Raw genomic sequence first — 21,841 nt, forward strand, 5'->3', positions numbered from 1 at the left:
TGTGACCATTTTGTTTGTATCATTAACTCTTCTAATCAAAAAAGGGGGAGATGGAATGCTGATCCATTCAGTTTCCAAATTTCATATGCTAATCAAATGAGAAAGGATCCTTTCTCATTTCATTAGCATATGTATCATTAACTCACCTAGGTCCCAGTGACTTATTTGGGTAAACCCCCGTGTTCATAACACTACGTGCTATAGCAGCAACTGTCTGCTACGCTTTTCCTGCTCCTTGTGCCAAAAGCCTCCTCCACGCAGTCCCTGCCAACGCAAATGGCACCCTTCGTGCCAGACTTGAGAATATAACTCTTAAGTGGGACTAACCGGGTCCCTCTATCTGACCCACCCTCCATCGTGGTCAGCCTGAACTTCAAGTTCAAGTTCAAGTTCTAGAATTTGTATAGTGCACTACTCACCCAGAGGGTCTCAAGGCGCTTGAGGGATGGTGGGCAAGTTATTTATCGAATAACCAGGTTTTTAGCTGCTTTCTGAAGGAGGGGTGGTTCTGAGTAAGTCGAAGGTGAGTGGGGAGAGAATTCCAGGTTTTGGCTGCTAAGTAGGAGAAGGATCTTCCTCCCATGGTGGATCTGTGGATGCGCGGAATTGCAGCGAGGGCTTGGCTGGAAGATCATAATTGACGGGTGGGTTTGTAAAAGGACAGTCATGTGTTGAGGCATTCGGGTCCTAGGTCGTAGAGGGCCTTGTGTGCGTGGGTGAGGAGACGGAACGTTATTCTCTTGTTGACGGGGAGCCTTTGGAGTTCCCTCAGGTGACCGGAAATGTGAGCTTGACGGGGGATGTCCAGTAGGAGTCTGGCTGAGGCGTTTTGGATGCGTTGGAGTTTTTTCTGAAGTTTGGCTGTGGTTCCGGCATAGAGGGTATTTCCATAATCCAGTCGCTGGTGACCAGTGCGTGGGTGACTGTCTTTCTTGTTTCGGTGGGGATCCAACGGAAGATTTTTTTGAGCATGCGAAGGATGTTGAAGCATGAAGATGAGACTGCATTGACTTGTCTGGTCATTGAAAGGGAGGAGTCCAGGATGAAGCCCAGGTTACGCACGTGATCTGTAGGTATGGGCGCTGTACCCAGGGCCGGTGGCCACCATGAGTCGACATAGGCAGAGGGGGAAGATCCTAGGATGAGGACTTCCGTTTTGTCAGAGTTTAGTTTTAAATGGCTGTTCTTCATCCATTCGGCTACTTCTTTCATTCCTTCGTGTAGATTGGTTTTGGCGATGTTTGGGTCTTTGGTGAGGGAGAGGATCAGCTGGGTGTCATCTACGTGGGAGATGATGTTGAGGTTGTGTTGTCGCGCGATGGATGCGAGGGGGCTCATGTAAACGTTGAAGAGGGTGGGGCTGAGAGATGAACCTTGTGGTACGCCGCAGATGACTTTGGTGGCCTCTGATTTGAATGGGGGGAGGCGGACACTCTGGGTTCTTCCGGCGAGGAACGAGATGATCCAGTCCAGAGCTTTTCCTTGTATTCCGACGTTGCTGAGGCATTGTATGAGGGTGTTGTGACAAACTGTGTCGAAGGCGGCGGAGAGGTCAAGTAGGATGAGGGCAACTGTTTCTCCGTGGTCCAGTAGCGTTCGGATGTTGTCTGTAGCTGCGATGAGGGCAGTTTCGGTGCTGTGTTTGGCTCGGAAGCCGGACTGTGAGGGGTCGAGGGAATTGTTGGATTCGAGGAAGGCGGCGAGCTGATTATTGACGGCTTTCTCAATGACTTTGGCGGGGAATGGGAGGAGTGAGATGGGGCGGTAGTTCTTAAGTTCAGAGGGGTCTGCTGTGGGTTTCTTCAGAAAGGCGCTGAGTTCGGCATGTTTCCAGCTTTCCGGGAAGGTCGCGGAATTGAAGGAGCAGTTGATGACATCGCGGAGATGGGGTGCGATGATGGAATTTGCTTTGTTGAAGATGTGGTGGGGACATGGGTCGGTTGGAGAACCTGAGTGGATGGAGTTCATCAGGCGGATGGTGTCTTCAGTAGTGATAGGATTCCAGGCGCAAAGGTTGTGAGAGTGTTGTTTTGGTTCGGGTGTGGGTAGAGTGGACTGTTCTTCGGACTGGTTTTCAAAGCTGTTATGTATGTCAACGATTTTGTTGTGGAAGAAAGAGGATAGAGAGTCGCAAAGGTCTTGGGAAGGAGTAATGTCGTTGGTGCCGGTGGTGGGGTTGGTGAATTCTTTGACGATGTTGAATAGTTCCTTGCTGTTGTCGGCATTGTTGTCGAGACGATCCTTGAAAGCTGATTTGTTGGTGGAACAGATATATTGATGGTGTTTGCGGGTGGCGTCCTTGAAGGTGGTCAGGTTGTCAGTGGTAGGGTTTTTTCTCCAGGTTTTCTCGAGGGTGCGACATAACTTGTTGGAGTTTTTGAGGTCATCGTTGAACCATGGGGCCTTTTTGCTACCTTGTTTGATCTGGTGGTTTTTCAAGGGTGCTAGTTCGTCAGGGATGTGGGTGATCCATTGTGTGAGTTTTGTGGCGGCTTGGTTTGGGTCCGATGAAATCGCAGGAGGGTTTTGGTTAAGCGATGCGGTGAGTTGGTCGGTGGTGATTTTATTTGCTTGTGACTTTCCCCTGGTCCAGAGCCACCAGATAACTGTGTGTGGCAGTTTGTGTTTTTGGGCACTTTTTTGACCTGAAGTTTTAAACACTCACACCTCTGGTTTTCCTGATAGGACTTTGTTGAATTGGTTTCATTTTATTAAAACGTACCCTATTTTTCAAAATTGGTTTCGGATTTTTTGTGTTTTCTATTTTCACTTTATTACTGTTTGTGCACTGCATAAATACTTTACACATCGGCTCTAATGTATGCCTGACTACCTTGTGCCAAGCTACAAGAGGGTTGAGCACAGGTTAATTTTGTGACTGTTGTGGTTCACCCTGACCAGGATTTTGTTAATTATTTGAGAGGGGCTTCCACCCCTCTCAATTAATAACCTGATTTCTTAAACGAGATTATCCAGGTGTGGGAACACTGGGCCTGCTTTTACCAGTCAGAAAATCCAGCCACTAAAGTCACATGAGCATTAGGCCGCAAAAGCCTTCTACCACCTGACCCCTCCTCCAGCACTGGCAGAGCATGCAAGGTTTCTCGCCGTCCAACCAACCGAACACTTTGTGAATCTGGATTATATGTTCGGACCAAGGTGACAAGAAACATGACCCTCCATCGGATCTGTAAAGGTGACAAATACATATTTTTTCGCGGCAAAGAAATATTTTGAAAAAAAACTATAATTTACTGCACGACGAGGAATGCAACAATATTTTTAAAACAAATAGATGATCCACTTTATTTTATCCCTATTCATCTATTTTCTGTTACTTAATTCTATGGAATTTCTACTTGCTGCATGTAAAGCACACTTTATCAACCTCATGAATATCTTACCGAGGACAATTTAAATCCTTTTAATGCGGGTAAGTTATTGCGACAGCTAATAACTCACTCCAAATTACACCATTCATATGTTCGACGGCCGCCCCAGGAGTGTGCCTGGCAGTCAGAGCAATGTTACAGTTTGATTAAGGGCTGTGGCATGGAACACCATCGGAGCCACCTTCAACAACACTGAGCCAGGGTCCCAAAACTATTTTAAGGGTCAAATATTATAATTAAATGGCAGTAAAGGGAAATGACTATCTGGGCTCATCACAGGTCAAGTAATTCCACAAGTTCCCAGCCAAACAATCAATCACTCAGCTATGACAAACGGCTATTAATGCCTGACCCTGGCCCGATGTCATTAGAACCTGATATGCCTTTAAGTTGACCTTAACAATGCCACTTTTTTTCCTTATTGTCTTTATGTTAAACAGACAAACGTACGCCCTTGGGCTATCGTAGTGTTCTGATTATTAGTGAGAGTTTTACTAATACCTTCACCAATAGATGCTACCTTTAAATCGATTGGCACTGTATGTAACTAATTCCAAGGCAGTCTGAACATATTAGGCCTGAAATGCAAAATTACCTTCCATTTGCAAAAGCCGCACATCTGATTTTACCGATGAAAGGTGCTCATTCGTAATTCACAGATGCACATAGCAATGCTATAGCGAGAAGAGGCGCACACACAAAAAAGGACTGTTTAGGGGGCAGTTCTCCCTTCTTCTTAATCCCAAGGAGATGCACAAATTCGTTGTGACTGCTTGTGAGGTTGCAAAGCTTAGAATGTTACCATGCTTGACGAGAGGTTGTAAGCATTTGGAAAGTGTGACTTTTCGATTTATAGGAACTTACACGCTCCTTTTGCAGGTTATGTACAAAAGGCCTGCATTTATCAGGAAAAAGCCCATACAAATAGCAACACATGTCAGTCAATGTGTTAAATGCCAATTCTGCATGTTATTCCTCATTCTCAAGTTGAAAATTCGAAATAGGTTGCATTTGCCACACGTGGTAAATACCTCCCTCTGTAAAGATCATAGGGCCATATTATCAAGAACAGGCGATAACATTATCGCCGCTTTATCGGCAGGAAACTGCTGCTAAAGCGGCGATAATGGGCTTGATAATATGCCCTTGTGGATTCCCATAGCAGCCCAGAATAACACCAGAACCTGGGCTGCTGTGGGAATAAACAAGGACATATTATCAAGCCCATTATCGCCGCTTTAGCGGCAGTTTCCTGCCGATAAAGCGGCGATAAGTGTATCGCCTGTTCTTGATAATATGGCCCATAGTCCTTTGGCACTGAGAATGATTAGTGAATCCACCATAGTGTAAAGGGGGTCAGGGGTACTGCCCAGTGCAATGTAAAGCGTTGCACCATGAGCGGCCTTTTCATGAATAAAGACAATTGCGTTTGAAACTTGATAACAAACAATTCAACCTGACCTTAAAATCTCTGATGATGTTTTTTATTTAACACATTCACCTTATGAAGCATACAGTCAATTTCGCATATAAATGTATTTCTTTCTTTCTGTGCTGAGATTGGTATGTTCAGTAGTTTTGAACTGCGGGCAGACTCCTTGCTAGAACCACCTAGCAATCAATACACTGAATATGGCCTAGGCCCAAATAAACTGTGCACAAAATAAGCCTAATTAGTCTATTCAACCCTTTTAAACTATAATGTTGCCAGATGGGCATTGTTAGTGTGATCGCAACTCTTCTGCATTAAAAAAAAAAAATTAAATCGTGATTTTAGTCTTAAAGTATAGGAATGCATTGCACCATTACATTAAAAGTATGTGTCGAGTAAAGCATTTCAAAATGTCGAGCTTCCAGTTATATACTATTTTGTGTGCTAACATTTTCCAAATATCTCACACTTTTAAATTAAGCCATCACCTAAAACACTGGGGGCCCAATTTACAAAGGTAAAGTTAGACGAAAGTCTACCTTTACGACTTTCGGTATTCGCACTGGGCATTTACTACTCGTTGTGCATACCGAAAGTAAAACTTTACGACTTTACGTATTCTCTTGTCAATACCGAAAGTTGTAAAGTTAGAGTTTCGCATAACTTTCCCTTTGCGTATCGGGCCTAGAGTTCAAAACTCGCTCATTCACTGCTCAGATGGCAGACCAATAAAAAAGCAATTTTTTCACTACTTTGACATCAGAGAGCCGGTGGAATGAGAGGCCAATTCCCTGACTGATGGCGATGTACCAGCTCCTCTGGTGATACCTAATGGAGTCAGGGTATTGGGTAATGAGGATGGCATTCCTACACCACTGTCCAGCTTCTGCCCTTTTAGCTGTAGGTCCCTGCAGACCCATGGTGACAAGGAAAAGCAGTCCTTGCTGATGAGTAGCTCTCACAAAGCTGCTGTCAGAGCACTACTGAGTCAGGGTGGGACAGGGGGAAATGCACAAAAAGGCAAAAAGGGCCTTGTAAGTACCTTGTTATATTGAAGAGAGAAGGTAGAGATACTACTAATACCATGGGCACATGGGAAATGCGCAAGAGGCCATAAATTGTTTTTTCCCCCTTGGGAATGGTGAAGGAAAACATGTATTATTTTCTTGGGTGTGTATGGAGAGAAAGGCCGTCGTGAGAGTTGTGTGGGATAAAGGCAGGATTATAGGTACTTTAAGGAGGGGCTGAGCTAGATAAGGGTGTGTTGTGCATGGGTAAGACATGGCTCATCTACCCCTGCACATCTTTTTTTTTTAAGTTTGAGTTTATTGAAGTAGAAAGAGTCAAAGACAGAAAATGAAGAAACAATCAAAAGTTAACCCAAGAATAGCACTTAATAAAAATATGCATAGTGAATAATAATAACATTAAGTATCTAGGGTAAAATAGAAGGTAATGTCAAATAGTTAATTAATAAAGAGTAAACCATATAACCAGTACTAAAATTATTTTAAAAACTTTAGAAAGAGTCATGGTGGTTTTTGAACTTCATCAGTTCGAACATGGGAAACAGGTGGTAGGGAAGCAACCAAGGACAGATAATTGGTAAGGGGGAGCCATACAAGATCAAATTTGATTGCTAGAGTAATGGGGGAGGCAAAATGAGTATCAAGCCGGTGGTTAAAACAGACCGCATTCCACCATGCACGGAAAGAGACTTCTGCTGCTTGTTTCCAATTAGTGGTAATGTGATGGAAGGCAATAGCTATTAAAAGGTCAATCAGTTTATATTGTTGTGGGTAATTGGCAAAAATAGGGGAAAGAGAACCTAGAAAAATATTGTCAATGGAAAAAGGAGCCTGGAATTTGAAAATCTTCTGGAATTGGGGCCAAACCAGTTTCCAGAATTGGGAAATTGACGGGCAGTCAAACAGCATATGATTTAAGTCAGCAGAAGGGCAAGGACAGGATCAACAAGTAGGAGTGTCTGAGGAGAAGGACGATAAGGCCAATGGAGTAAATAAGATACGATTTTAAATGAAAAATAAGGTTTGAGTGGTGTTAGCAGCTCTAGAGGTACTGTGAAGTTTTGACAAAATTTTATCTCATAGAGGGATTGACCAATTCTGAGAAAGATCTCTCTCCCAAGCCAACTCAACTTTGGACTTAACTCTATCAATTGTGAAATGAATAGATTTATAAATTAAAGAGGCTGAAGGGGAGTGTTCCAGCGCATTGGAAATAGGAAGAAACGGAGTAGGGATATCGTCGGCAGTAGGAAGTGAATGCATATATTGAGGTAGAATAGGGTGAAGAGAGTTGTATTGTGTACGAGAAGAAGGTAAGGAGAATTGCATTCGAAGATCATGGAAGGAGAGAGGTTGATTACAAGATACAAGTTGAGAAATCCACTTTAGGCTATGGGAGTGCCAGGATTTCCAAAATAAGTAACGATTACGAATTTTAAGGTGTTTATTATGCCAAATAGGTTGTGAATGAGTAGAAGAAATAGAAGGGTAGGAAGAGGACAAATATGGGATAAAAAAATTACAAGAATGAGAAATGATGGGAGTACGAAGGGAAGCCACGTTAGAGGTAAAGGAGAGGATCTCACGCAAACCAAACGGAGAGAGGAAGGAAGATTCTAATTTAAGCCAGAGGGGAGGGTAAAAGGGAAGATCAGATGAAAGCCAGCGGAAAGCTTGTTTCAGTGAAAAAGCTTTGTGGTAAGTCTTGAAATCAGGAAATGTAATCCCTCCAGTTGATTTACCTTTCTTCAAAACAGAAATAGCGATCCGGGATCTCTTACCCTTCCACAAAAATTTGAGTAAAATAGAATCTATTGTTTTGAAATAATAAACGGGTGTGAGAAGTTGGCCTGATAGGTAGTGTTTCCAATTCTGGAACCACTGGTTATCAGTCCAAACAAACCCCAAAGATGTCAGGTTGTAAGTCAACCTTGTAGACAAGCTATCCTAGTGGTAGCATGGACTAAGCAGCCTTAAAGGCTTAACTTAAGAGGTCGTGTTAAGCGAGCTGTTTTACCACATACAATCCTGTAATCAAATGAAAGGACACCACACAAGTATATATTATAAAAATATATGTATTTATTTCTAAATTACTCCCCAGTACTCTTTATGAGGAAAGGGGCACAAGCGTTAAATCAAAAGCACTGTTACACATATAAAGTTGCACGTTTATGGATGAGGGCGGGTGGCCACTCAGACCATATATCAAAAAAGTGGTATAAGTAACACTTTACGAACAATGGTTAGGCCTAGGGCCTAGAGATTCGCTGGGAGCAGTCAGGACAAGCAATGAAGAAGTCGGGAGTAGCCCACAGGAGACGGGTGCAGCACGGAAAGTGCGGCGCGCACCAATGCACTGTCAATGGTGCGTAAAAGTCAATAAAAGTGAATAAAAAGATACTTCCGCTGAACCTAGGAACACAAAACTTTAGACACAGACCCTAGAGGTGTGTACCAGTGTAAAGACACCGGCGTTGCAAAGTTACCTCACCCACAGGCCGTGGGTGCACAGGGTCGAAGTGGCGTCGGGTTCTGTCACGCAGGTTCTGGGTGCTTGGAGCTGTTGCAGCTGCAGGCGCTGTGAAGCAGAAGTGTCCGGTGCGATCCAAGGGTGGATCGATGTAGAAAAGTACCTGAAAGCAGAGGGGACAGAGTCTGGGTCACTCAGCAGTGACCAGGGTGGAACCAGGACGGAACCAGGCAATGTCGGGCGCAATCAGGCGGTTGTCGATAGGCTTCTCTCCGCTGTCACGTGGGCTCTGGGGCATCTGCGACGTCCAGGAGCAGGTCACGATCTGTCCCACGTAGGCTCTCGCCGTCAGCACCGTCGGCTTGAAGATTGTAGCAAACAGCACTTGGCAAAAGCAATCCACGCGGAACCGGGAGATTGCTTATCACTCGAACCAGGAGGGTCAGAGTGGGTGCTCCTTTTCACAGGAGCTGGTGCAGATCTGGAGCAACCAGAAAAGCAAGTCGGATTTCAAAGTTCGTCGGCACAGGGGCCACAAGCCAGCTGGCAAGTGACCGGGCCAACGCGTCGAGCGCACACAAGCAGAAGGGCCCCACGCAGCACTCAGCGAGTGTGGAGGGGTGAGCTTTGGTGCAAGTGGAGCTCGGGGCTGGGGCTTCTCAAACCCCAGTGTACAGCTTCGAGGGTCACTCGTGGGCCGCACGGTCAGCGTCTCGTGGCCTTTTCAAGATGGCGTGCCCCACGCTTCTGGTCGCCTCCACGGGTCTCAGCTCTGCAGGGACTGTGGATCGGGCAGGTAGAAGGCAGGCAAGCTTGATCTCGTCGATCTCTGTCGCTCGAGTTCCGGCGGGAACTGCAACAAAGCAAGGGTCGAGGGCTGGATGGTGCCTGTTTGCACAGGGTGGTCACTCCTTGACCACAAGGGAGATTCTTCAGTCTTCTCACGTCGTGTAGAAAGTCGAAGGGTCCAGATTTCGTTTCTTATGTTTCTTCAGGATGATCTGAGGTCCGTTGGGACTGCTCCCCCTCTTATTCGAATCTAGGGGGTTGGACATCCTGCTAGGTCCCCTCCTATGGGTGGGACCCAGGAAGGGGGTGGTTACACCCCTCTCCTTTGATCCTGGCCGCGCTGGGACAGGGGCTGGGAGGCCCCAGAACCGGTTTGGCCGGATCCTGCAAGGGGCAGCCTTGTGCTCCCCAGGCAGTGTCTGGTTTCATTGAAACCTCCCTACTCCAATCCACTATCTCCTGTCTGGGGTGGTTTGACACCGCCCTGTGACAGGAAACTCTTTGTCCAGGCCTCCTCTGCCGGGTTTCGGTCAGCAGCAGGAGGTCAGACCCGTGTCTGTGGCAGGGGCATCCATTTTGTGGATCTGAGGCTCATTTTAAATCAACCGCGTTTCAGTAAAGTAACATGTCTTCTCCCTCTAGAAGGGTGGAATGCTACCCCCGTCGCCAGAACTGGCGAGGGGGTAGTATTCCAATTCGTATGACACCTTACACGACATGTTTTGATAAAGCCAAACCAAAGTTGCGATATAACCGCGAGGATTATAAGGCGCTTAAGAGTATATGGTATGGCGTTATCCCGGATCAGCTTAGGGAGTTGTTCCCGACAGCTGCAGACAGGCTCAGCTCATGCCAGAGCACCATCTCACATAAAACCACGCACTCTGCCTCCAGGATTGATGAGGCCTTCCATAGGAGTGGCTTACAGGCTATATATGTGTCCAGATATAGGTTTAGATATAGGTATACTATATCTAAGCAAGGGGTGATTACACCCACTTGCCCCAGCTGAGTGATCAGCCAGTTGTGTCAATTTAAGAACCATCCAGGGGTGGCAAAAGCTATGCTTCAGCCCCTGGTAGGCCTTGGTGGCACCTATGCCCTGGGCACCTATAGTGCATGGTACAGGGGCTGACAAGGAGTCCATTTCCAATTGTGGTATGTACCTATAGCACATGTATTATGAATTTAGAGAGAGAACAGCAGGCTGGGGGTCTGATTAGCAGGCCCACAGCCTCAGTAAGTCGAAAACCAGTGAAGCAAAAAGCAAAAATTGGGGTGACCATAGGATAGCAGACCCTACTCTCCTACATAACCCCCCCCCAAACGCAGGGACATTAAACTTAACCTTGACCAGATAAGTCTTCATGTTCTAAGTGGAAGTACCGGGAGAGACCATCTGCATTACCATGGTCAGTCCCTGGGCGGTGCTCCACTGTAAAGTCCATCCCCTGTAGGGAAATGGACCACCTGAGCAGTTTGGGATTTTCACCCTTCATCTGATTTAGCCACAAGAGGGGCTTATGGTCTGTCTGAATTAGGAAGTGAGTACCAAACAAGTATGGCCTCAACTTCTTCAGGGCCCAAACCACAGCAAAGGCCTCCCTCTCAATAGCTGACCAACGTTTCTCCCTGGGGGTCAGCCTTCTGCTAATAAAAGCAATGGGCTGGTCTTGACCATCTTGATTAAGTTGTGAAAGCACAGCTCCCACCCCCAACTCAGAAGCATCTGTCTGTACAATGAACTGTTTGGAGTAGTCAGGACTCTTCAGGATAGGTGCAGAGCACATGGCCTTCTTCAGGTCATCAAATGCCTTTTGACAGCTAACTGTCCACTGAACCTTTTTGGGCATCTTCTTGGATGTCAAGTCATTCAATGGTGTCACAATGGACCCATAGTTCTTTACAAATTTTCTGTAATACCCAGTCAGGCCCAAAAAGGCTCTGACTTGTGTCTGGGTAGTTGGAGGAGTCCAGTCCTGTATGGTCTGGATCTTGCTCTCCAGTGGTTGAACTTGACCCCCACCTACTAGGTGGCCCAAGTACACAACCTTGCTCTGCCCTATCTGGCACTTAGTAGCCTTGATAGTCAGGCCTGCCTTTTGCAGGGCCTCCAGAACCTTCTTCAGGTGGATCAGGTGATCCTCCCAGGTGGAGCTAAAGACAGCAATATCATCTAGATATGCTGCGCAAAAGTCGTCCAACCCAGCAAGGACTTGGTTCACCAACCTTTGGAAAGTGGCAGGTGCATTCTTCAAACCAAAGGGCATTACCACAAACTGATAATGTCCACTAGGGGTAGAGAATGCTGTTTTGGCTTTTGACTCTTCAGCTAGTCTGATTTGCCAGTAGCCAGCTGTCAAATCAAATGTGCTCAGAAACTTGGCAGAAGCCAATTTATCAATGAGCTCATCTGCTCTTGGAATGGGATGAGCATCTGTCCTAGTGACAGCATTGAGACCTCTGTAGTCCACACAAAACCTCATTTCTCTCTTCCCATCTTTGGTATGAGGTTTTGGCACAAGGACCACTGGGCTAGCCCATGGGCTCTCTGATGGCTCAATCACTCCAAGCTCCAACATCTTTTGCACCTCAGCCTTTATACAATCCCTGACATGGTCAGGTTGCCTGTAGATCTTATTCTTCACAGGCAGATTGTCACCAGTATCCACCTCATGGGTGCACCAGTTAGTCTGACTGGGTGTGAGTGAAAACAAGTGTCTGTGGGCCTGCAACACCTGTCTGCAGTCCACCTGTTGCTGTTCAGTGAGGCTGCCTGCCAAGGCTACTCCATCAACTGAACCATCATCAGGGTTCTGGGAAAGCAAGTCTGGGAGAGGGTCACTCTCTTCCTCCTGTTCCCCATCTGTGGCCATGAGGAGACTCATGTCCTCCCTGTCAACAAATGCTTTCAAACGATTGACATGGAGCACCCTGTGGGGGCTCCTAGGGGTGCCAAAGTCAACCAGGTAGGTGACTTCTCCCTTCTTTTCAATGATAGGGTAGGGTCCAGTCCATTGGTCCTGGAGAGCTGCTGGCCCCACTGGGCCCAACACCCACACCTTCTGCCCTGGCTGGTACTCAACCAGAACAGCCTTTTGGTCATGCCAGGCTTTCTGTAATTCCTGACTTGCCTCCAGGTTTTTGGATGCTCTCTCCATGTATTCAGCCATCCTGGAGCGGAGACCAAGTACATAGTCCACAATGTCTAGTTTAGGCTTTTTGAGAGGTAACTCCCATCCTTCCTTCACCAAACTCAATGGACCTCTTACAGGGTGGCCAAACAAAAGTTCAAAAGGGCTGTAGCCAACCCCCTTCTGTGGGACCTCTCTGTAAGCAAAGAGCAAGCAGGGTAAAAGGATGTCCCATTTCCGCCTAAGCTTCTCTGGTAAACCTTTTATCATTCCCTTTAGGGTCTTGTTGAACCTTTCCACAAGCCCATTGCACTGTGGATGGTAGGGTGTGGTAAACTTATAGTTTACTCCACACTCTTTCCACATTGCTTTTAAGTATCCAGACATGAAGTTGGTACCTCTGTCTGAAAGAACCTCCTTTGGAAAGCCCACTCTTGAGAAAACTGCAATGAGGGCTTTTGCCACCACAGGTGCTGTGGTGGTCCTCAGGGGAATTGCTTCTGGGTACCTGGTGGCATGATCCACTACCACCAGTATAAATCTGTGCCCAGATGCTGTTTGAGGATCCATGGGACCCACAATGTCTATTCCAACTCTTTCAAAGGGTACCCCCACCACAGGTAGTGGTATCAGGGGGGCCTTTGTTGTGCCACCTGACTTACCACTGGCTTGGCAAGTGACACAGGAGCGACAAAACTCCTTGACATTTTCTGACATGTGAGGCCAGTGAAAGTGTGGAACAAGCCTGTCCCAAGTCTTATTCTGGCCTAAGTGTCCTGCAAGGGGAATATCATGGGCCAAGGTAAGAAGGAAGCCCCTAAACTTCAAAGGTATAACCAACCTCCTGGTTGTGCCAGGCTTGGGGTCTCTAGCCTCTGAATAAAGGAGTCCTTCATCCCAATACACTTTATGGGTACCTTGAGCATTCCCTGCAGCCTCAGCAGCAGCTTGCTGTCTGAGGGGTTCAAGTGAAGGGCAATCTAATTGGGCCTGCCCCAGGTCTGCCCTTGAGGGTCCCCCTGTCCCCAGAAACTCAACCTGATCAGGTTCAAGCTCCTCAGAGACAGTCTCCTCTTGGACTGCAGAATCAGTTTCCTGTGAAACCTGATCCTCAACCTGGGGCAAGTGGGAAGGCACAGCCTTAACCCTCTTGCTCCTTCTCTTGGGTTGTGGTTGGTCTATTGTTTCAAGATCCACCACTGGTTCAGGAAGGCACTTCTTAGCCTGAGACCTTGTCACTGCAAGGACATGAGCTGAAATCCCTAGCATTTCTGCATGAGTCCTGTACTCCACTTCTGACCAAACTGAGCTTTCAAGATCATTGCCTAACAGACAGTCTACTGGGAGGTCTGCACTCACAACAACTTTCTTTAGGCCATCTACCCCTCCCCAGGAGAAGTTCACAACAGCCACACTATGGGAAGTAGTGGAGTTGCTTGCATTGGTCACTAGGTAACTTTCACCTAGTACAATTTGTCCAGGGTCCACAAAGCCAGGTGCCACCATTGTGACACTGGCACAAGTGTCCCTGTAGGCCTGAGCCAGTTTCTCATTAATTAAGGGAGTCTGCCTATATTTGCCCAGGTTACTGGGGCTTACTGCAGTGGGCAAAGATATGTCCACATCATATAGGAGAACTGCCTGTGTGGGGATTCTGACTAGGCCAGATTCCACCTCAGTACCCAGGGTCAACCCTACTAAACCCTTTGGCTGTGTACCACCACTGCTGACTGTACTAGGGGGTGCAGTTGCTTTAGGAGCTGCAGTGGTGGGGACTGGATTTTTCTTAGTGCATTCACTGCCCCAGTGTGAAACTGATTTGCAGGTATTACACCAAGGTTTCTTTGGGCCATCATTCTTCTTTTTCTTGTTTCCATTTTGGGAACCCCCCTCCTTATTGCTAGTTTGGGGGCCTGAAGACTTCTGGTCCTTTTCTTTATCTTTATGATTCCCACCCTTCTGGTCTGTTTTCTTCTGGTCACCTTGGTTCTGGTTTTTCTGCTTAATCCTTGTTCTGACCCATTTGTCTGCCTTCTTTCCCAATTCTTGGGGAGAGGTCAAATCAGAGTCAACAAGGTATTGATGCAACAGCTGGTTCTGACAGTTATTAAGGATCTGTTCTCTCATCATAAGATTGTACAATCCTGTATAGTCTGAAACTTTACTTCCCTGCAGCCAACCCTCCAGAGCCTTAGTGGCACAATCTACAAAATCAGTCCAGTCCTGAGTCTGTGCTTTTTGGGTGTCTCTGAACAACAACCTGTATTGCTCAGTGGTTAGGCCAAACCCTTCAATAAGAGCACTCTTCAGAACAGAGTAGTTTTTGGCATCCTCAGGTCTAACAGTGAGGAGCCTGTCCCTCCCTTTCTCAGAAAAGGAGTACCATAAAATTGCTGCCCACTGATCCTCAGGGACCTGCTGTACCATGCAGGCCCTCTCAAGAGCAGTCATCCATTTGTGGATATCATCCCCTTCCTTGTAGGGGGGCACAATTTTTGTCAGGTTTCTATTGTCATAGGCCCTGTCTTTTTCTTTAGGAACTTTGCTGCCACCAGTGGCATCTAAGCCACTTATTTTCTGTTCCCTAGCCAAGGTAAGTTTAGCTTGAGCTAAGGTCAGTTTAGCTTGAGCCAGAGCTACCTCCTCCCTCTCTATCTGGAGTTGGACAGCCCTCATCCTGGCCCTATGCTCTTTTCTCTGGGAGGAAGTCATTCCTCTTTGAGATTCTCTTGAGGCACTAGAAAGGTGAGAGTCCCTTGACAGAGATCTCTCCCTTCTATTACCTGGGAGAATTTGGTTATGAGATCTGGAGTGGTGCTGGCCCCCTCCATTCCCATGTAGGTCCAAGTTGGCCTGGTTAAGCCTGGCAACCTGTACCTGGTTTCCCACCTGATCCTGATCTTCAGGCTCTTCTACATCAGAGCCTTCCTCTTCTTCTTCCTCCTCCACTACATCATCTTGAAGATCCTCATTCTCAGGGGAGTTTATCCCTTCCTCTGTTTCTAAGGGAGTCTGACTCACCTTGTCTAGGTCATCCTTTTCTAGGAGAGCTACTAGGGAAGGAATGGTAGGGCCTCTGCCCTTTTTTAGCCCCCTGGCTGTGCACAAGGCACTCAGGTCTTTGTGGCTAAGGTTGTCATATCTGGATGTTGTCCCTATAGGATCAACTATTACAGGAGCAGAGCCTGAGGCTCTATCTGTATCAGACATGACTGCTAGTGAGGTGTAAGTGGTGCACTTACCTACACTAAGTGGTTTCCTACTGTCCCTTGCTAGTGAGTTGTAGTCAGGGTGTGCTAATCCCTTTAATCTACAACTACTAAGTTCAGTAGAACTTAATATGCTAAGCTTTTGATTTATATGTACCTAGAGGTACTTGATGTGATCTTTCAATTTGATAAAGATTGCAATGGTAAAACAAACAGCAAGCTCAAATCCGCACCGCTGCACACCAATGTGAGAAGTTGGCCTGATAGGTAGTGTTTCCAATTCTGGAACCACTGGTTATCAGTCCAAACAAACCCCAAAGATGTCAGGTTGTAAGTCAACCTTGTAGACAAGCTATCCTAGTGGTAGCATGGACTAAGCAGCCTTAAAGGCTTAACTTAAGAGGTCGTGTTAAGCGAGCTGTTTTACCACATACAATCCTGTAATCAAATGAAAGGACACCACACAAGTATATATTATAAAAATATATGTATTTATTTCTAAATTACTCCCCAGTACTCTTTATGAGGAAAGGGGCACAAGCGTTAAATCAAAAGCACTGTTACACATATAAAGTTGCACGTTTATGGATGAGGGCGGGTGGCCACTCAGACCATATATCAAAAAAGTGGTATAAGTAACACTTTACGAACAATGGTTAGGCCTAGGGCCTAGAGATTCGCTGGGAGCAGTCAGGACAAGCAATGAAGAAGTCGGGAGTAGCCCACAGGAGACGGGTGCAGCACGGAAAGTGCGGCGCGCACCAATGCACTGTCAATGGTGCGTAAAAGTCAATAAAAGTGAATAAAAAGATACTTCCGCTGAACCTAGGAACACAAAACTTTAGACACAGACCCTAGAGGTGTGTACCAGTGTAAAGACACCGGCGTTGCAAAGTTACCTCACCCACAGGCCGTGGGTGCACAGGGTCGAAGTGGCGTCGGGTTCTGTCACGCAGGTTCTGGGTGCTTGGAGCTGTTGCAGCTGCAGGCGCTGTGAAGCAGAAGTGTCCGGTGCGATCCAAGGGTGGATCGATGTAGAAAAGTACCTGAAAGCAGAGGGGACAGAGTCTGGGTCACTCAGCAGTGACCAGGGTGGAACCAGGACGGAACCAGGCAATGTCGGGCGCAATCAGGCGGTTGTCGATAGGCTTCTCTCCGCTGTCACGTGGGCTCTGGGGCATCTGCGACGTCCAGGAGCAGGTCACGATCTGTCCCACGTAGGCTCTCGCCGTCAGCACCGTCGGCTTGAAGATTGTAGCAAACAGCACTTGGCAAAAGCAATCCACGCGGAACCGGGAGATTGCTTATCACTCGAACCAGGAGGGTCAGAGTGGGTGCTCCTTTTCACAGGAGCTGGTGCAGATCTGGAGCAACCAGAAAAGCAAGTCGGATTTCAAAGTTCGTCGGCACAGGGGCCACAAGCCAGCTGGCAAGTGACCGGGCCAACGCGTCGAGCGCACACAAGCAGAAGGGCCCCACGCAGCACTCAGCGAGTGTGGAGGGGTGAGCTTTGGTGCAAGTGGAGCTCGGGGCTGGGGCTTCTCAAACCCCGGTGTACAGCTTCGAGGGTCACTCGTGGGCCGCACGGTCAGCGTCTCGTGGCCTTTTCAAGATGGCGTGCCCCACGCTTCCGGTCGCCTCCACGGGTCTCAGCTCTGCAGGGACTGTGGATCGGGCAGGTAGAAGGCAGGCAAGCTTGATCTCGTCGATCTCTGTCGCTCGAGTTCCGGCGGGAACTGCAACAAAGCAAGGGTCGAGGGCTGGATGGTGCCTGTTTGCACAGGGTGGTCACTCCTTGACCACAAGGGAGATTCTTCAGTCTTCTCACGTCGTGTAGAAAGTCGAAGGGTCCAGATTTCGTTTCTTATGTTTCTTCAGGATGATCTGAGGTCCGTTGGGACTGCTCCCCCTCTTATTCGAATCTAGGGGGTTGGACATCCTGCTAGGTCCCCTCCTATGGGTGGGACCCAGGAAGGGGGTGGTTACACCCCTCTCCTTTGATCCTGGCCGCGCTGGGACAGGGGCTGGGAGGCCCCAGAACCGGTTTGGCCGGATCCTGCAAGGGGCAACCTTGTGCTCCCCAGGCAGTGTCTGGTTTCATTGAAACCTCCCTACTCCAATCCACTATCTCCTGTCTGGGGTGGTTTGACACCGCCCTGTGACAGGAAACTCTTTGTCCAGGCCTCCTCTGCCGGGTTTCGGTCAGCAGCAGGAGGTCAGACCCGTGTCTGTGGCAGGGGCATCCATTTTGTGGATCTGAGGCTCATTTTAAATCAACCGCGTTTCAGTAAAGTAACATGTCTTCTCCCTCTAGAAGGGTGGAATGCTACCCCCGTCGCCAGAACTGGCGAGGGGGTAGTATTCCAATTCGTATGACACCTTACACGACATGTTTTGATAAAGCCAAACCAAAGTTGCGATATAACCGCGAGGATTATAAGGCGCTTAAGAGTATATGGTATGGCGTTATCCCGGATCAGCTTAGGGAGTTGTTCCCGACAGCTGCAGACAGGCTCAGCTCATGCCAGAGCACCATCTCACATAAAACCACGCACTCTGCCTCCAGGATTGATGAGGCCTTCCATAGGAGTGGCTTACAGGCTATATATGTGTCCAGATATAGGTTTAGATATAGGTATACTATATCTAAGCAAGGGGTGATTACACCCACTTGCCCCAGCTGAGTGATCAGCCAGTTGTGTCAATTTAAGAACCATCCAGGGGTGGCAAAAGCTATGCTTCAGCCCCTGGTAGGCCTTGGTGGCACCTATGCCCTGGGCACCTATAGTGCATGGTACAGGGGCTGACAAGGAGTCCATTTCCAATTGTGGTATGTACCTATAGCACATGTATTATGAATTTAGAGAGAGAACAGCAGGCTGGGGGTCTGATTAGCAGGCCCACAGCCTCAGTAAGTCGAAAACCAGTGAAGCAAAAAGCAAAAATTGGGGTGACCATAGGATAGCAGACCCTACTCTCCTACAACGGGGATATGAATAGGGATCATGGAGATGGTGTATAGCACAAGGGGGGCCGACATCATTTTAATAAAGTCAAGGCGCCCCCACCAGGAAAGAAAAAGAGGGTTCCAACGGGCAATGGCAATATTAAATTTTTTAGAAATATCATCAAAATTAAGTTTAAGAGTATCTGATAAACGAGGAGCAAACCGAACCCCCAGGTATTTAATCTTTGATGGTAGCCAAGAGAAACCAAAACAATCAAAGAGATGTCGTTGGTATAGAGGGTCCAAGGGCAAAATTTCACATTTATCAATATTAAGACGATAACCGGAGACTTTAGAAAAGGAGGAGACTTGATTCAAAAAGAAAGGAAGAGAATACTGTGGGTCAGAACAATGCAATAAAATGTCATCAGCATAAACTGATAATTTAACTTGTTGAGAATCAAAGTGAAAACCAGAAAGGGTTCCAAAGCTAAAACAAATAATAAAGGGGATAAAGGGCAACCCTGTCTCACTCCTCGTTGCAGTGGGAAATAATCTCACACTATACCATTTACGAAAATTGAGGCATGACGACTTGAATAAAGTAAAGAGATAAGTGAAATAAATTTGGAGGAAAAACCCACCCATCTAAGTGCCTGAAACATAAAATCCCATCCTATCCTGTCAAAAGCTTTCTCAGCATCAAGGGAAATGGTGACTAAAGGATAAGAAAGTGAGGTACCTTTACTTAAAATATTAAAAAAGACACAAGAATTATCTGATGAAAGTCGACCTTTAACGAAACCCGGCTGCTCTGGACCGATCAAATCAGGTAAAAGAGGGTCTAATCTGAGGGCTAAAATTTTGGCGAATATTTTATAGTCCGTATTTACTAATGAAATGGGGTGATATTTTCTTACACAAAGTATGATCTTTATCATCCTTAGGAATTAAGCAAATTAGAGCTTCTTGAAAGGTCCCACAAGAAGATCCAGAATCAGTAAACGATTGGAATAACAGAAATAGCTTTGGTAAAAGAAGTGAAGAAAAATGATTATAAAACTCAATAGTGAAACCGTCCGGGCCAGGTGTTTTGCCATGAAGCAAAACTGGGACGGCATGTGTAATTTCAATAATGGAAATATCTGAATCAAGGGAGAGAAAATCTACATGAGAAGAGGAAGGAGGTGGAATATTTTGAAAATAAGAGAGAAGCTCAGCCGAGTCAGGACAAGTTTCGGGATTATATAAAGTTTTATAAAAAGAGACAAATGCATTCAGTATATCATTATCTTTAAACAAGGACACACCAGCAGGGCTTTGAATAGAGTAAATGTTTGTCCTTTCGTTTAGTAATTTGAGATAATTAGCCAATAATTTTCCCATCGGATTTTGACCACCATAATAACGAGAATTACATTTTAGTAAAGAATTCGAGGCAGCTGTCGTGTTGAATTTATTAAAAGCAAACTTAGCGTCAATAAGCTCTCGAAGAGAGCTTTCATTACCCAAATTATAATAAGTGTATTCGAGTTTTTTAATTTTACTCAAAAGTTGAGTTGATTGGGTTATGGATTGCTTTTTCTTTTGGGAAACAAAATCAATGATAAAGGCTATAGCAGCTGCTTTAAAAGAATCACAAACCATCACAAATGGAGAATCTGGAGTCTGATTAAGTGCAAAAAATTCAGTAGCAAAAACACTAAATTTAGAGGAAAAAACATGGTCAAGGAGTAAAGAATTATCAAATCTCCAACTTCCAGGATGTGGGGAGAAGGGAATGAGGTCAATATCAACAAAAACAGGTGCATGATCTGAAATTAAAATAGATCCAATGTCCGAATGAAGGGCAAGCTGAGCTAAGGATTTACTAAGGAAAAGGTAGTCAATGCGGGACTGGGAGTGGTGAGATGGGGAGTAGAAAGTATATTTTCTGAGATCGGGATTGCAGAGTCTCCAAATATCAACTAATGCATTATTATGAATGGAGGCAGTAAATTGAGAATGCATTCTGGAAGTGATAAATTTGACTTTAGAATTTCAGTCACCACCAAAAATAACATATTTCTCATCAAGTGTAACCAATTTATCTGAGATAGCAGGCCAAAACAATTTGCAACACCAGTAGGAGCATAAACATGAAAAATAACTACAGGTATTTTGTCTATATGCAATTTAACAAGAACCCAACGTCCCTCAACATCACATTCCTGAGATACAATAGAAACATTTTACTTTTTGTGGCATAATATAACAGCCCCATTTTTCTTACCCGTAGCAGGGGAGTGAAAAACATGACCCACCCAACAACGTTTTAACTTTAAGGCCTCAGCTTCCGAAAGTTGAGATTCTTGAAGAAGGGCTATATCTGTTTTGAGCCTAGCAAGATGCGTTAGAACTCGTTGCCTTTTATTAGGATTATTTTAACCCTTAACGTTCCAAGTAACAACCCGGAATTAAAACTAAGAAAGTAACGATAAGAAAAATTAATGTAAGTAGAAAGAAGAGAAAACAAAAAGAAATAGGAATGAGAAAGATCAAAATACATATGCAAAGAAGAGGATGAAATTCAAAGAATAAGATAAAATCCAGAGAAGAACTGAAAAGGAGTAAAGGAAAAGAGGAAAGAGAGAAATAGAAAGGTAGAAGAAAGAGGACAGAGCAGAGCAAAAGAAGATGACCAAAAAACATACCAACAGATACAGATCGGAGAACGGGGGTGACAACGCCAGAAGACGACGACATCAACAGCGAAACAGACGTCACCGAACAACCGAAAAATCCAGCAGGTAACAAAATGTATGGATGGATAACACCGAGATGATACGTGGGAAGAGAATATCTGTAGAGAAAATGAGAAAAAGTAGAGGATTAATAGAGAAACAAAACAAAATAATACAGAGCAATATCAGAGAGTAAAAAGAATACAAAAAGACGACATGATGGAGACAACAAGAGACGGAAGAGTGAACAAAAGTTCAAATTAGGTGCTTAAACAGCTCTTGCAGTGTCCATGACATCAGCTCCCTGTTGACGAAGAAATTCGTGTAGAGCGAGAGGGTCTTCAAATGTCGTGGTCTTGTCCTTGTAGGTCACCTTAAAGAGGCACGGGTGAAGTAAACCAAATCTGGCAGTCAGAGCTCGCAACTGTGGTCGCATATCCAAATACTGTTTTCGATGGTCTGCTGTTGCTTTAGCCACATCTTGAGAAAGGTATAGGCGATGACCTTCCCAAACAATCTGCTTTTTAGACTTGGCAGCCGATTACACCTGGAGAAGGTCCGTGTATTGCAGGAACAGCATGATGACACCGCAAGGTTTGGCAGAGATCTTTGGACCCAGTCTTTGCGCTCGCTGAATGTTGAAGGTAGAGGAAGGAGGAAGATCAAAAATTTTAGGCGGAAAAGATTGAAAGAATGCAGTAGGATTGGATCCCT

The sequence above is a fragment of the Lissotriton vulgaris genome, chromosome 2_2 (assembly GCF_964263255.1).
Source record: "Lissotriton vulgaris chromosome 2_2, aLisVul1.2, whole genome shotgun sequence".
NCBI lineage: Eukaryota > Metazoa > Chordata > Amphibia > Caudata > Salamandridae > Lissotriton > Lissotriton vulgaris.